Source organism: Neofelis nebulosa, chromosome 5 (assembly GCF_028018385.1).
Source record: "Neofelis nebulosa isolate mNeoNeb1 chromosome 5, mNeoNeb1.pri, whole genome shotgun sequence".
In the NCBI taxonomy this organism is placed as follows: domain Eukaryota; kingdom Metazoa; phylum Chordata; class Mammalia; order Carnivora; family Felidae; genus Neofelis; species Neofelis nebulosa.
Window position 1 is genome coordinate 8204904 of NC_080786.1, and position 16401 is coordinate 8221304.

The 16401-nt window shown below is 46.4% G+C and overlaps 1 long non-coding RNA gene across 1 annotated transcript; it reads left to right on the forward strand.

Moving 5' to 3' along the window:
- Positions 1-31: 31 nt before the first annotated feature.
- On the forward strand, positions 32-13476 carry LOC131511643 (uncharacterized). The gene is made up of 2 exons (XR_009261636.1): positions 32-1242; positions 9453-13476. It is a non-coding gene; the product is annotated as an uncharacterized LOC131511643 (long non-coding RNA).
- The last annotated feature ends 2925 nt before the right edge of the window (positions 13477-16401 follow it).

Below are 16401 nucleotides of genomic sequence, written 5' to 3' on the forward strand. Positions count from 1 at the left end.
CCCCTCTCCCCTCCGCCCCTCTCCGCCCCTCCCCACTCGTTATCTCTCCCTCCCTCCCTCCCTCCCTCAAAAATAAACATTAAAAAAACGGGGTGGGATGCAAAGCCCATGGGAGGTAATCGAAGGAGGTATCCAGTGATTGCTTTCAGGAATTAAGGAGGGCCATTTGGTGGGGAAGTAGCAAGGCTCACTGTGTGGCATCTGAGCCTGGGACTTTTTGTTACCTTGATAATGACCATTATGAGGATCCTGCGTAACTAAGCAATAGACCGAGGAGATAACCAGTAAAAATAGGAAGTGATGAGTCAGCATTGATGGCAATAATGTAAAATTACGTTCCTAGACTTGATTGGAAGGGGATGTGGCTTTTCTCTTGGGTTCCTTTTCTATCCTTTTCTTCAGTGCCCACTCAAATACGTAGGTACGGAAAGTGATTAGGGCCTGTGCATTGAGAGCAGATGCCTGGGTGTAGCCATCTCTCAATTATACATGGAGTGAACTTGTTGGCAACACAGTGTGGAGCCTCAGAGGGAAGGAGAGAGACCTAACCCTGACCTGCTGTAGCTCCTGCCTCAAAGGAGAGTTTATTCCTAACCATACACATACTCTGATGTGTTCTCACACTTACTCCACATTCTCTGTGATACAATCTGAGTTTTTGATTTTAAGTTAATTTTATGATGAACTATTTTGAGAGCACCAAGAAGGGTTTATGGACACAAATGTTACCAGATGGTATGGTGCCACCGGTGTGGCTATACTTCCTGTCTAGTGGCATGGTCCTTCTCAGAATCATTGTTTCAGGACGACGTAGCAACATGGAAAGGTACTTTAATTAACTAAGCAGGAATACGACACTAAGTAAATGATATATACACTGTTATTATAACACCATAAAATGATGTCTGCAAGGGAGAGCATAAAGCACCGTTTTGGTTTTGGTTAGTTTTATTGAGATATACTTTATAGCCTTTACCCTTTTCTTTTTTTTTAATTTTAATTTTTTTTAATGTTTTTATTTCTTTTTGAGACAGAGAGAGACAGAGCATGAGCAGGGGAGGGGCAGAGAGAGAGGGAGACACAGAGTCTGAAGCAGGCTCCAGGCTCTGAGCTGCCAGCACAGAGCCCGACGTGGGGCTCGAACTCGTGGTCTGTGAGATCATGACCTGAGCTGAAGCGGGATGCCCAACCGACTGAGCCACCCAGGTGCCCCGCCTTTACCCTTTTCAAGTATACAGTTTGGTGAGTTTTGACAAATGAATACAGTTGTGTAACCAAGATAAAAAAAATTTCCATCACCCTCAGCACAGGGAGAAATTTAAATGTTTGTGGGATGTTGGAGATATTTATTTTCTTCCTTTGTGCAATACACAGAAGTCAGGAGAAGAAAAGGCAGAAACCAAACGTATCTTCACAGCTGTAGTTAGAGATTCCAGAATATGCAAAGATCCCTCACCTAGAATCACCATTAAGAAAAGCAGTCAAAATGTAGGAAAATGATAATTACTGGTTTCTTTGCCATATTTCTCTCTCCTACACACAAAATTATATATATATATATATATATATCTTTTTAATTTATAGTATATATGTTATTAATATTTAATTTATGGTAAATATAATATATATAACATCCATTCTATTTCCCACAAACACCATTAAACAGGGCCTCATGGCTTCTCGGAAGATTATAGCATGGAAGGGTGGGGGTGAGAGATCTCAAAACTAGCCAAATTTCAGAAAAACATAACTTCTAAATATAGTTTGGAAGGGTGGACGGTAAAAGATTATAGACGTTATAAGATGAGAAGAAAGCAAGGAGTGTAGGGAAAATCAGTATCAGCTCTGGGTTGAAAAATGACTTTTGATTCCTCACAGCTAATAGAGTTACGGGTTTCTGATGGGGATGACTGTTGTTCTCTCGTCTGTTTCTTCCCTTGTTCATGAATTCAACAGGCATTTAGGGTCTCCCCCATTGTTGCACAAATGTTACTATACAGCTTCCATAGCACTTACTAGGGGCCAAAAGATGAATAACGTGCCATTCTTTTTAATGCTGGGAACAGTGTTGCCAGGTTGTCTGGCACTTAGTAGGCACTTGTTTTGTTTTAAGATTTTATTTTCGAGTAACCTGTACACCCAACGTGGGACTTGAACTCAGGGCTCAATCTCACAGACCGTGAGATGATGATCTGAGCTGAAATCAGAGTCGAACACTTAACCGACTGAGCCACCCAGGTGCTCCGGTGGGTACTTGTTTTTTGACAAGGGCCATGTGTAGCTCACTGAAAGGACAGATATGTAAAAATAAACTCACATCACTTAAATTCCAACATACGGTTCTTCCAAGAGTTTTGTTTTCTCTGAAGGTGAATTGACTATGTCTAAACATACTGACTCCCCCCACCCCCCCAAACTTATTATGTTATAACATGAGCCTGAGGACTGCCCACTTTCTTTAGGAAAGGGATATGGGTGTCATATTACCTGAATCATTTAGTTTTGAGACTTTTACCTTTATCAGTGAGTTGGCTATGTTATTTAGGACTCTTTAAAATTAACAGAAACCTGGAGCGCCTGGATGGCTCTGACTCTTGATTTCAGCTCAGGTCATGATCTCATGGTTTGTGAGTTCAAGCCCTGCATCAGGCTTTCCGCTGACAGTGTGGAGCCTGCTTGGGATTCTCTCTCTCCCACTCTCTCTCTATCTCTCTCTCTCTCTCTCTCTCTCCCCCTCCCCTGCTCTCTCTCTCTCTCTCAAACAAACAAACAAACAAACAAACAAACAAACAAACGTATTTCAATTAGTGTCAGTACACTTAATTATAAGGATTCCTAAATGTATCCTGGCACCAAAGGCAAGAATGCAGCAGGAGATTTGGACCCTGGAAAACCCAAGCAGGAGCAACAGGCAGTCCCCACTCTTTCTTCACGTCTGATCCCTTCTCCCCTCTTCAGCTCTGCTGTCTCTATCCCCAGGCACACGGCAGAGGTTGCCCCAGACTTCATGTTTACAGCTCTATCCTGGGAGTAGCCCAAACAATTTCCCAGACTGTGACAAATCCCTGGGAGAGAGAATCTGATTTGCCCAGTTTAGGTGTGTTCACTACTCTTCTCTGGCCAAGAGATTAGGTCACATAGTGTGGATGAGGCTGCTGGGGTCCCACTCTGGTAAGGGGGAGTTAACTGGGCTAATCAGACACCAGAAAGATAGCTTGCTGACTTCTGAGATCACAACTTGTTTCCATTGTTCCGGGTCTCCCGGCAACTAAGATAACTGAGGAGAAGCTTCCGGATATTTTTTTCCCAATGCCTGGAAGCTTTTAGGAATTTAGCTTTGCCAGCCCCCTTATGGGAGGTGTTGATCATCCTCCACTAATGTTTCTTGGTTCACAGTGCACTCTCAGTCTGTGCATTCAGATCTTTTTTTTCTTTTAAATTTTTAAAAAGTGTTTATTTTCGAGAGAGAGAGAGAGAGAGAGAGGGAGACAGCGACAGCAAGAGCAGGGGAGGGACAGAGAGAAAGGGAGACACAGAATCCAGAGCCAGGCTCCAGGCTCGGAGCTGTCAGCACAGAGCCTGACGCGGGGCTCGAGCTCACAAACCCTGATAACGTGACCTGAGCCAAAGTCCAACGCTTAACCGACTGAGCCACCCAGGCGTCCCTTCAGATCTTTTGTGAATGGCTTGTGACTGGCTAGTCTCGGGGTGGAAGAGCTGGTGGGGTTACAGGAAGTGAGGTTGTGGCCCCCTCTGGTTTCCCTACACTCTGTGCGTTTGGGATCAACAGGCACTTCTGGCCCTGGGCTGAGTGAGGCTGAATCGCTATGGCTCATGGGCTTTTTCCTCTGGGGCCTGGAGTGTGTGTAGCCCACTCAGCAACCACAAGCCTGGTGCCCTGGTTGGAGCTCTTGTCTGGTTCGACTCTGGTTGTAGCTGTTGGTTTTCCTGGTCTTTCCACAGCCACTCCAACATGGAAGCTGGCTGCTGATAAAACCAATGTGGCTGCCCGGTTTCTCCTTTAGCTACCACTGCCGGGCCTCCACAAGGAATAGACTTCTGGCAGGTTCTCCCTTGCATCTGCCTTAACTGCCCGCTGAACCGGAGATTTCTAAGTAGCACCTTCGGAGAGATCACGTTCTGTACATTCCCTGTATCCTTTACCCTCACAGAGATCGGGCATGGTGTGGGCGGACCTCCTCCTGCAGTCCGGTCAGTCCAGTGCGAATTGCAACGTACTGGACTGTCCTCAGCTTTAAAGTGTGAGGTCGGGCTAATTCTCTAGTTTCTGGCCTTCTCCTCAGGTTAGTACTCAAGCATGTCAAGTGTTGCCCTGTTAACAAGACCTCAGAGGTTAGAGGGAACAGAGGGGACAGAGCACAGACTACACACTGTTCATTAATCTTGACCGGTCCAGGCCCTGGACTGGGTTCCAGAAATAGGGCTTAAGAGACCCAAACGGCCGTTTCCCTCTATGACGCACACTGCGGGGCAGTGTCTGGCTTTTCGATCCCAGTTGCACGTGGGACCCCCAAACATTTGCGAGGTCGTTCCCGGCCTTGCTGCGGCCCCATCTGTAGCCAGCCGCTGAGGCCTGTGCAGGCGGGGTGGCAACAAGACTTCAAGACCGCCGCTAGACCTCTGCAACGCTGCCACCTGCAGCGAGAGGGCGCCGCTGTGCAAACGGGGCGCGGGGGCGTCCAGGACCCGCGCACCACACGGACGGAAACGTGCAGACTTCCTAGAGGGGAAGGAGGGTTCCCGCGGTGCTTTCGGCTCCTCGCTGGTTCCTGGAGACCCCGCGCTCCCCCCGCGGCAGGTGAGCTCGAGTGCGGGCGCGGCGGGACTCAGGGAGCCGATTCACTGATTCGAGGCCCCTCGGCCCTCGGTGGTCTGGGCTGGCCAGCCTTGACCTGGAAGTGCCTGGCCGAGGAGGCCCCTTACCTGCGCCCCGGCCCGCGGAGGGGCCTCCTTCGTCCCCGGGAGCACCTGCCGCGGCCCGTTCCCTGTTGCGCCTGGGTGTTGGCGTCTCCAGCTTCCCGGGGGACCGACCCTGTCAGCGCCCACTGCCACCCAGCTGCGCGCTTGAGCATCTTTTTCCTGCATTGACCCGTGGCCTCGCCGCCACCTGCATTTCGTCCTGTAGCCCTTCTCGGTCCAGGCGCCCTCTGCCTTCTTTCTGTCCAGAGGCTGCGCCTCTTGGTCGTGGTGTCAAAGATGAACAAAGCCGGACAGGTTTTAACCAGTAATAAGTATCGCAGGAGAGAAGAGAGCCCAGGGTGACTTGAACTCGGCCTTGGTACGGAAGTGACCGGACCTTTTAAAAGGAGAATGGTGGCGGAGGGGGCGGGATGGGGTGGCTTAGTATGGCGTCAAGGATGTCATGTGGAGCCCATGAGGGCTTGCCCACCCGGCTCAGAGAAGTTTGGTTCCAGCACTCCCACAGAGCCTGGGAGACAGGGGCCCTATCTTCAAGTGTTGGCTGGAACAAACAGTACATTCTTTTGGCAGCCTTAAATTTTCTCAGTCTAAGAGGGGCCAGGGTCATCCTTGGGATGTGACCTTGAGCTGTTAGAGACTATTTTTTGTTGGTCTTTATAGGCTTAGTAGAGAAAGGGCTCGGGGAGCCTGGCTAGAGTTTGGTCAAGGACAGAATCTTTGTCAATGGTCAGGGTCACTGAACACGTTCAGTAAAAACTATTTTCGGGGCGCCTGGGTGGCTCAGTCAGTTAAGCATCCGACTTCAGCTCAGGTCACGATCTCACGGTTTGTGAGTTCGAGCCCCACGTCAGGCTCTGGGCTGATGGCTCAGAGCCTGGAGCCTGCTTCCGATTCTGTGTCTCCCTCTCTCTCTGCCTCTCTCCCATTCATGCTCTGTCTCTCTCTGTCTCAAAAATAAATAAACATTAAAAAAAATTAAAAAAAAAAAACAAAACTATTTTCTACTCCAACTCAGGTAGTCACTTAAGCCAGGATTTTCCTCCACTTGGTTCTGGAGAGTGGGGTATAGCAGTTAATTTTGAGAAGCCTTGTGCCTTGCCAGCAAGTGGATGGAAAATAAACTGAAGGAGCAGTTGTAACTGTGGGTGAGGGTAGGGGCCAGGCTCCCCTGGAGTGGTAGGACAGTCATTGTTCTAAGAGCCCAGGAGTCCAGGGATGGTGGGGAGAGATGGGCGAGTAGTGCACTTATGGGCTGCAAGATGGGGGCAGTCTCACTTGGAGGGCTTCTGCTGTCTTAGATCTGAGGCTCTGCTTTTTCCAGAGGCAGAGAGCTGTGCCGGAAGCTGGGAGTCAGCAGCCATGCTCCAGAGAATGTGGTCTTAGGTGATCCTGATAGCCTTTCTTGGATCAGCTCTCAGAGAAGTCAGTACAGGACTCAGGCCTGACATGGCTTTCCCCTTGCTACGTAGTTCTGGAAGGTGCATATGTGTGTCTGTTCACAGGAGGGTGTGTTTGTTTGGGGAAAGCAGTTTGAGGTGAGATGAGATTATCCAGGGAAATACCTTTGATTAGAGAGAGGATATGATGTTCAGAAGATCCATTTAAATGTGTAAGGTGGAAGCACCTGCCAGTAGAAATTTCTGGGAGCTATAAATTCATATCACTTTTTTTTTAACGTTTATTTTTTATTTTTGAGGGCACGCACACATGCGAGCTGGGAAGGGGCAGACAGAGAAGGAGAAGGAGGATTTGAAGCAGGCCCTGTGCTGATAGCAGGGAGCCCCATCGGGCTTAAACTCATGAACCGTGAGATCTTGACCTGAGCCGGTTAAATGTTTAACCAGCCGAGGCACCAGGCACCCCATAATCCATGTCACTTTCAACAAATGAATCTACCAACAGTCAGGAAAACCCTTTTAGGGGATGACGTTCGCTCTGTAAATTGTTTACGTAGAATAGCAAAAGTTAAGACCTCTCTGTTCATTCACCAGATATATACTGAGCACCCTGTGTGCAATGCCATGAAATAGGCTTTGGGAGTACCAGGAGAACAATACTAATAGTTACATAACGTACTGACTGGGCTCTTACTTTGATAGATTCATTCATTTAACCAACATTTATGGAGTTCCTACTTTGTGCCAATGGCCCTCAAAACTGCCTTCTTGGAGCTCTAGGTTCTACTGGGGGACACAGACAACATATCTGTGAGCGTATAATATGCTATCAGGGAGCGATCCACGTTACAATGGAAAGGTAAGGAAGGGGGCAGAAAGTGACAATAGTGCATTGAGTGAAGGGCCATGCTATTTGAGCAGAATAACGTGAGGGAGCAAACCAGGAGAGGGAACATCAGGGTCCAAAGGTGTGACCTCTCAAACTATTTGAGTTTTTAAGCAACAGCAAGAAGGCAAGTATTTCATAAGTGCAATGAGCGAGGCAGGGTAGCTAGAGATGAGATGAGAAGAAGAGAAGGACAGAGAGGGAAAGGGACAGAGGGAGAGAGGCGAGCCACTTCTCGTGTGGCTTTGATATTGTGTCCTTGGGCATGGCCTCCTGCACCCAGAGTTGTAAAGGAAGGTCTCACTGAACAGGTGATGTCTGCTCAGAGATCTATGGAAAAGGAAGGACCAGGGGAGAGACCGCCAGGCTGGTAGGAGAGCAGACACAGAAGCCGTGAGGTGGGAGAGAGTTAGATTTGTGTGGAGGAGAGAAAGGAAGCCAGGTGACCAGACACAGAACCCAGGAAGAGTGTCGCGCTGGCTGAAGTTGTAGAAATGCAGAGGCCAGATCTGTAGGACCTTAGCTCATGGGAAAGACTTTGGATTTCATCATACGAGCAACGGTTGGCCATTGGAAGGTTTTTGAGTGTTTCATGAAGATTTTATGAGATTGCTTGGGCTCCTGGGGGCACCTGCGTGGCTCAGTCAGTTAAGCCTCCAACTCTTCACTTTGACTTCAGGTCATGATATCACGGTTTCTGAGTTCGAGCCCCGCATCAGGCTCTGCACTGACAGTGTGGTGCCTGCTTGGGATTCTCTCTCTGCCCCTCCGCAGCTCATGCTGACTCTTAAAAATAAATAAAACCTTAAAAAAAAAAAAAAAAAAAAAGAAAGTCCGTTGAGGTTTAAGAGGCTAGTTAGACTATTGCAGGAGACTCTTCAGGAAATGGTTGCTCCCTTGTTACAGGATGTATTGCTATCTGGGTCCAGCAAAGTCCCTTTCTTATTTTCTCAGAATAGTTTTAGCTGGTCTTTTCATCTATCCCTCCGTATAAATTTCAAAATCCCGATTCTTTTTTTAAAAGTAATTAATCGATTTATTGTTTAATTTACATCCAAGTTAGTTAGCATGTAGTGTAACAATGATTTCAGGAGTAGATTTCGTAACGCCCCTTAGCCATGTAGCCCATCCTCCCACACTACCCATTTAGTCTGCCCCTCCAGCAGCCCTCTGTTTGTTCTCCGTATGTAAGAGCCTCATATATCAAAATCCAGATTCTTTAGGACTTTGGAATAAAGGTGATTTCCATCGGGATTGCCCTGATTTATGGATCAATTTGAGAAATGACAGTTTCATAAAATTAATGCTTCTAATTCAGGAACATTTTTTTTTTAATTCTTTTTAACGTTTATTTATTTATTTATTTATTTATTTTTTTTTTTGAGACAGAGAGAGACAGAGCATGAACGGGGGAGGGTCAGAGAGAGGGAGACACAGAATCTGAAACAGGCTCCAGGCTCTGAGCCGTGAGCACAGAGCCCGACGCGGGGCTCGAACTCACGGACCGTGAGATCGTGACCTGAGCCGAAGTCGGACGCTTAACCGACTGAGCCACCCAGGCGCCCCAGGAACATTTTTTTTTTAATCATTTATTCAGGTCTTTTATGTTCTTCAGTGAAGGGGTATGTGTGTGTGTAAGCTATAGCTCTTGTCCGGTTTCTAATTGATTGGGGGGGGATATAGTATTCCTTTTTCTTTTCTTTTCTTTTCTTTTTTAATGTTTTATTTATTTTTGAGGGACAGAGCATGGGTGGGGGAGGGGCAGAGAAAAAGAGGGACAGAGGATCCCAAGTGGGCCCTGTGCAACAGAGGGCGCAATGCAGGGCTCGTACTCACGAACCGTGAGATCGTGACCTGAGCTAAAGTCAGACACTCAACTGACTGAGCCACCCAGGTGCCCCAATATAGTATTGATTTTTCTCTTTTTTAAAAAAATTTTTTAATGTTTATTTTTGAGAGAGAGAGAGAGAGAGAGAGAGAGACAGAGTGTGAGCAGGGGAGGGGAAGAGAGAGAGGGAGACACAGAATCCAAAGCAGCTCCAGGCTCTGAGCTGTCAGCACAGAGCCCGACACGGGGCTCGAGCTCACGAACTGTGAGATCATGACCTGAGCCGAAGTCGGCCCCCCAACTGACTGAGCCACCCAGGTGCCCCTGACCATCCAATTTTGACAGCTCATTCCTCCCTCTGTGCCTAGCTCAGGGCTTGAGTAGGAAGCTTTTGTTTCAGGAACCAGTGACCTTGAAGGACAGGGTGGTGTACTTCATCCAGAAGCGATGGGCCAGCCTGATGCCTGCTCGGAAGCCCCTGCCTGAGATTTGATGTTGGAGATTTATGGGACCGTAACCTCTCTAGGTAAGGCCTCTCTTTCCTCTAGGACTCAGTCTCTGGAGTTTCCTGGTTCCATTCCTCTTGTGCGCTGAGGTGTCTCTCCTCAGTTGTTACCGTTGTTGTTTTAATGTTTCTTTATTTTTGAGAGAGAGAGACAGAGTGCAAGCAAAGAGGGCCAGAGAGAGAGGGAGACACGGAATCCAAAGCAGGCTCCGGGCCCTGAGCTGTCAGCACAGAGCCCAACATGGGGCTTAAACCCACAAACCATGAGATCATGACTTGAACAGAAGTTGGATGCCCAACCAACTGAGCCACCTAGGCGCATTGGTTCTCTTTAGTATTAAAACAGACGTCCCCAACTCCCTATTAGAGGCTCTGCTCTGGGAAAAATGGGAAACGAAAAGTTTTCTGATGCCCTCCTTAAACCTCATCCTTGTTTTCTTGAGAGGACCATCTTGGTCCTCCACTGCTACTCCTCTATTTTAGCACACACTCAGATAGGGCCTCATAAGTTCAGTTTCTTCCTTAGTAAGACAGTTGGGCTCTTGCTTGTTTTAAAAGTTTATTTATTTTGAGAGAGACAGAGAAAGTGAGCAGGGGAGGAGCAGAGACGGGGGAACAGGATCCAAAGTGGGTTCCACGCCGACAGCAGAGAGCCTGATGTGAGACTTGAACTTGCAAACTGCGAGATCATGACCTGAGCTGAAGTCGGGTGCTCGACTGACTGAGCCACCCAGGTGCCCCTGTTGGGCTCCTTCTTTAGAAGGCTCCTCTTTCCCTAAGGCCCACCTACCTTGTTCTCCTGGGTGGTCAGTTCCCTTTCCACTTGCTAAAAGCAGAGGAGGGGCTAGAAGGAGTTCCAGAGTCAGGTCTGATTCCCAGCCCCCTCCTGTTCTGATAGCCCTGCGGGGGCACGGAGAAGTACCACAGGCCCGGATCTCTAGGCACAGGCTGGCAGAAGGGTCCTGAGAGATGTCAGTGCGGGTGGGTAGGAGGACCTGTGAGCTGCCCTCCCTACTCAGTCTCTCCCTTTGTTTTAATCATTTATCACCCAGAGGGGTTTTCTTTCTCAAATGGCTGCTGTGGGGGATGAAAATGGTTACTCTTTTTTTTTTTTTTTTTAAGTTTATTTATTTAGAGACAGAGAAAGAGTACGAGCGGGGAGGGGCAGAGAAAGAGGGAGAGAGAGAGAATCCCAAGGAGGATCTTTACTGTTAGTGCAGAGCTCGATGCGGGGCTCGAACTCACAAACTATGAGATCATGACCTGAGCCTAAGCCAGACGCTTAACTGACTGAGCCACCCAGGCGCCCCAAAAATGGTCACTCTTAAACAGAAGTGTTGTAGCTGCACTGACAGCTCAGAGCCCGGAGCCTGCTTCAGATTCTGTGTCTCCCTCTCTCTCTGCCCCTCCCCTGCTCATGCTCTGTCTGTCTCTGTCTCAAAAATAAATAAAAACATTTAAAAAAAAACAAAACAAAACACAGAAGTGTTGTAGAACACTTGGCAAAGGCTCACTGGAGCACCAGCCCTGAACTGGACAGGACAGTCCCCGGGGATGCATGCGTGTGAGAGTTCTGCACATTCTGCCACATATTTGTGTTACCCTCCCCCCCTCTGCCCCCCCATACGTTTTTTTCATGTAATGGGATATGTTAATGTTCTACTCTTTTCCACACAAAGATGTATTTTAATTACAATTAGAGAAATATAGTGTTCCATGAACTAGCCTGGGGGAACATACATAACGTTATCATTCATTGTTTCTATGAGAACATGTAAGGTTTCTAAACGTTGACCTAAAAGTGAACGTTTTGAGGCATTCATGGTCATAACTGGGATGGAAATTAGCTTTCTTCATTTGAAAGAAGTCCATTAAGAAAGATTCGTTAAAAATCCAGAGAGTATTTTGTGGCCTTTCCTAGTCTTGTCAGTCTATTCCAATTTTTCAAATGATACAGTTTTCATATGGCATTTCTCCTTCTAATTCAGCCCTACTGTTACCTTGAAGCAGTGCCTTCTCAGGAAGGGCCCCATTCTAGGAAGGACTTAAGACTATTTTGGTGAGAAAACTTCCCTGCATCTACTGTGAATTCTCTTTTTGGGTTTCTATGTAGCCTGTTAATGACCTTCACGGGGGGATTCAGGGGGCTTTTCTTCCACTTGTTTATAATGGGTATGCAATAGGTAGAATTCAAGAGAAAAATCAGAATTCAAGCTTAGTGCGTCCAGATGTAGTTTGAGTCAATCCCAGATCACCTCTAAGAAAACCCATTAAACTGTAGGAAAAGAGACAATGATTTTGATTTCTGGAAATTATATTTATTAGCTGTGTTTTCCTGTAGTGATTAGGAAGAAAACTTTTTTTTAAGTTTATTTATTTATTTATTTTGAGAGAGAGAGAGAGAGAGAGAGAGAGAGCGCACAAGCAGGGGAGGCTCAGAGAGAGGAGAGACAGAATCCCAAGCAGGCTCTACACCGTCAGCGCAGAGCCCTATGCAGGGCTCAAACTCAAACTGTGAGGTTGTGACCTGAGCTGAGACCAAGAGTTGGTGGTCACTTGACTGTGCCACCCAGGTGCCCCAGGAAGAGAACTTCTAAGTAGAGAGGATCTTTGGTGCAGCAAGTAGGGTTCCAGGGAAGCTAGGGACGCACCATGTTTTTTCACAGTCTGTAGGAGAGAGGAACCCCTGAAGAACCATTGTGTTGTAGCCATTTAGAGCAGGAGAGAAAAATATGGGATCTCTGGGGTCCTGTTTGGTGGACAGGAATTTGCCCTGCTCATGGCCCATCATACGGGGACAGGAATACTGGGAAGGCTGAGACTCTGTGCCTTGAATTGTTTGTACTAGTCCTTCGTGGGCCGATGGTTTATTTATAAAGAACTTGATTGTGGGAGTAAATTTCAGAAACCTATTCTGCAGTGAGTTAGTGGTTCTTCATCAATGACAAGATGAAATAGAATAAGAGCCCATCTAGAATAATGCGTTAGATACTATACGGGAAAGATAACATCTTTGATGGAGAGAAAAACTGTACAGAAAAACTGTACAGATAAGGAAAAAAATGTAAATGATTGCCTCTTCAGCACTTGACCGAAAACGATTTTTTTTCAGGTACTCAAGGACTAATGGAATTAATTTTGGAAATAGGATTTAAGCTTATAGTCAGAACAGGGACATTGGGTAAATGGTAGCAAAATGAAAGAAGATAAGCTAACTGAGCAGGAAGAAAAGGAATTTCCTTAGAAGAAAGTTCAAGTCCATAAAAGCCAGGCCAGGCAGATATAAAAGGGAGCAGGGAATTCATACATATATATAAAATGTGTGTATACAAAATGTGTGTATATATATATGTATAATGTATGTAATGTATAATATATATGTATATAAACTGGCCCTGAAGATGTGACTAAACATCATTATTGGAGCATGTGCTCAGCGACAGAAGGAAGAATGAGGAGGACATAGTGTCCAGAAAAGCATGGGTCCACTGTGGGGAAATTGTGAAGACTCACTATGACAGTTGTGCAGCAGGACTGAAACTTGTGTCCTCATACTGTTAGAGTGGGCAGTTAGTTAGGTTCTAACAGGATACTTGGAGGCCAGCCCCAAGGAAGTCATGGCCAGCTATTGGGAAGGTCAGAGGCCTGTCCTGGCACCACTCCACCACAAGCCAGATCAAACCAGACAGACCCAAGATGGCAGATGCCATGACAGGAAACTCCTGATCAAATTAGAAGAAAAAGCTCTAAACACTGCTTCTTCCCCAAGTAATGAATATTACACCCCTAGTTAACAACTGTCAATCAAAGATAGAAACTGAATCCCCTGGGCATGCAACTCTCCCTCTCTCTCTTTCTCTCACCCACTCTCATATCTTGAGTGTACTTTTCGCTTTAATAAACTTTTCCACTTGTGTCACTTGTCTACTGTGCTGTGTGTCTGTCTTTGAATTCATTCTCATGACAAGACCAAGAACTGTCAGCAACTCTTTCGGGTCTGGCTGGGTCAAGGCCCCAGGGCCCGGGGTCTCCCCAGTTCACCAGGCAACAATACCAAGGAGGGTTTGTGGAAAACCTAGGCTATCATAAAGTCGAAGCAGTGAAAAATAGAAAAGCAACTAGGAATTTTGAAAAAGTTGTGCAATATAAGAAATATAATCTTTGTATACCATTTGGCTCTGCAGCGAGCACTGTTTACATGGCATAGGGAAAAGGTCTTTCTGAGTTGCTGGAATGAGATAGAGATATCGTTGGGTGACATCTGGGCACTGCAATCATTATTGCCACCTGACAGATTCTGGCTGTGTTGCAGGGACCAAGAGGGCCCAGAATGTGTAAACATTCCTTGACATAGAAGTGCACACATTTGTGTGTAAATTCTTTTTTAAAAAAATTTTTTTTTCAACGTTTTTTGTTTATTTTTGGGACAGAGAGAGACAGAGCGTGAACGGGGGAGGGGCAGAGAGAGAGGGAGACACAGAATCGGAAACAGGCTCCAGGCTCCGAGCCATCAGCCCAGAGCCCGACGCGGGGCTCGAACTCACGGACCGCGAGATCGTGACCTGGCTGAAGTCGGACGCTTAACCGACTGCGCCACCCAGGCGCCCCATTTGTGTGTAAATTCTGATTAGCTTACCTTGAGTATAAAAGCATGGCTCACAAAAGATGAGTTCCTCCAACACAGAAGGACCCACTTGAGGATCCTCTATGTGTAACTTGAGCCACATCTGTCTGATACACTGGGTATATGCCAAGTTCACCTGGTATACCAGGACCCCGTAAGGCTCTGCTGAGCTGTGCTGTACCTTCTGCTTTCTGTGGTTACCTTATTTCCAATAGGATTTTGTAAAACTTCGTTAGTTAAATCTTCCCTAACCATATGTAAATGTTGCATGAAGTTTTCTCAGGGCATTTGTCATTTGCTAGCTTATAGCAGTGATAATTTGACATCGTTTCCATCAGTTTCAGATTTCTTTTGTCTTTACTTTTTTTGGTATAAATGTTCAGATAAATGTTCAGATTAAATATTCTACATACGCTTTGTAAAATCTTTTTTAAAATATTTTTTTTATGTTTATTTATTTTTGAAAGAAAGAGGGAGGCCTGGTCCACAAGTAAGGGAGGGGCAGAGGGAGAAAGACACACACACACACACACACACACACACACACACAGAATGTGAAGCAGGCTCCAGAGAGCCCAATGCAGGGCTCGATCTCACGAACTGTGAGATCATGACCTGAGCCTAAGTCAGACACTTAACCGACTGAGCCATCCACGTGCTCCTTGTAAAGTCTTAAGTGTGTTGTATGTAACGCTTTCCTAAGAAAATGCTAAATGAAGATGTTCACACAGCCATTTTGCAGAGTTATTAATGAAAAAAATGACTTTTTGTGTTACATCAAATGTTGAAATAATTGTGTTTATCTCAATAAAATTTGTGTTCTGGCATAATTTATAATAGAGCTTAGAAATGTATAAAATCTTTCCCGTGGAGATTAATAGCGTGATAGTTTAATTGACTTACAATAAGTGCCTTAAGTCTTTTTTTTTTTTTTTTTTTTTTTAAATTTTTTTTTCAACGTTTTTTATTTATTTTTGGGACAGAGAGAGAGACAGAGCATGAATGGGGGAGGGGCAGAGAGAGAGGGAGACACAGAATCGGAAACAGGCTCCAGGCTCCGAGCCATCAGCCCAGAGCCTGACGCGGGGCTCGAACTCACGGACCGCGAGATCGTGACCTGGCTGAAGTCGGACGCTTAACCGACTGCGCCACCCAGGCGCCCCAAGTCTTTTTGTTTTTAAACACATTGCCCTCATAGGGAAGATGCTCTTGTGGTTTTTTTTTTTTTAAGTTTATTTTTATTTATTTTGAGAGAGAGAGAGCAAGCAGGGGAGGGGCAGAAAGGGAGACCGAATTCCCAAGCAGCCTCCGTGCTGTCAGCACAGAGCCTGATGCAGCGCTCGAACTCACGAACCGTGGGATCATGACCTGAGCCGAATGCTTAGTTGACATCAAGCCAGATGTTAACTGACAGAGCCACCCAGCCGTCCCTGCTCTTGTTTAAAAGTCCATAATGCAGCCTGGCTGGGTCCAAGGACCCAGCAGGGGTCCCACGGGACCAGCCAAGAGGGTCCTTGGCTTCACCCAGAATAGAAATCAAATGTGAGCCAAGAGAAATGAGAGCAGAGTTTATTGAGGACCACAGAGAGAGAGTATAGATACATACAGAGTGTCTGGGTGACTCCAAAAGGAAAGGGAAGGAAAATGAGTCTTGGCTTTGCTTGGAGCCTGGGGTTTTTATCGAAGACAGTTGTCTCCTATACCTGTCTTCTTAGTAATCCAGGAACAAAGACGAGTATTTAAGTGTCCTCCCTAATTCACTTACGCCCTGCAGCCAGGGCTCTTGATGAGTCATTGGTCCTGGAAGACTTTCACATGACTCCACTTGGTTCTTAGATGTTATCTGTTGTGTTGGAAGACGCCAGAGAAATTAAATCCTTGACCTTTACAAGGAGGACGTACATTGTTCTATAACGCCTGCAATAAGGGAGGGATGTAGGTTCTAACAAGAATAGAAGCAGGAAAAGGAGTGAAAAAGCAGCTTTCACGGGGTCTCTTTAGTTTCCCTGTCTCAGCCTGATCCCAGATCCTTTCCCTGATTCCATGTAGCCATGTGATTCTCCTTCCCCCGACCCAGGCAGAAATCTGGAAGTGCGTTTTCTCAAACTGGTGAACCATAGATGTCCTTCTTTCAGGGACACCATGCAAAGCTGAAGGGGCAGGAATGATCCACCCAGTTCTAGGAAACGGGGATTGTCAAAGGATGCATACTGAATCTCT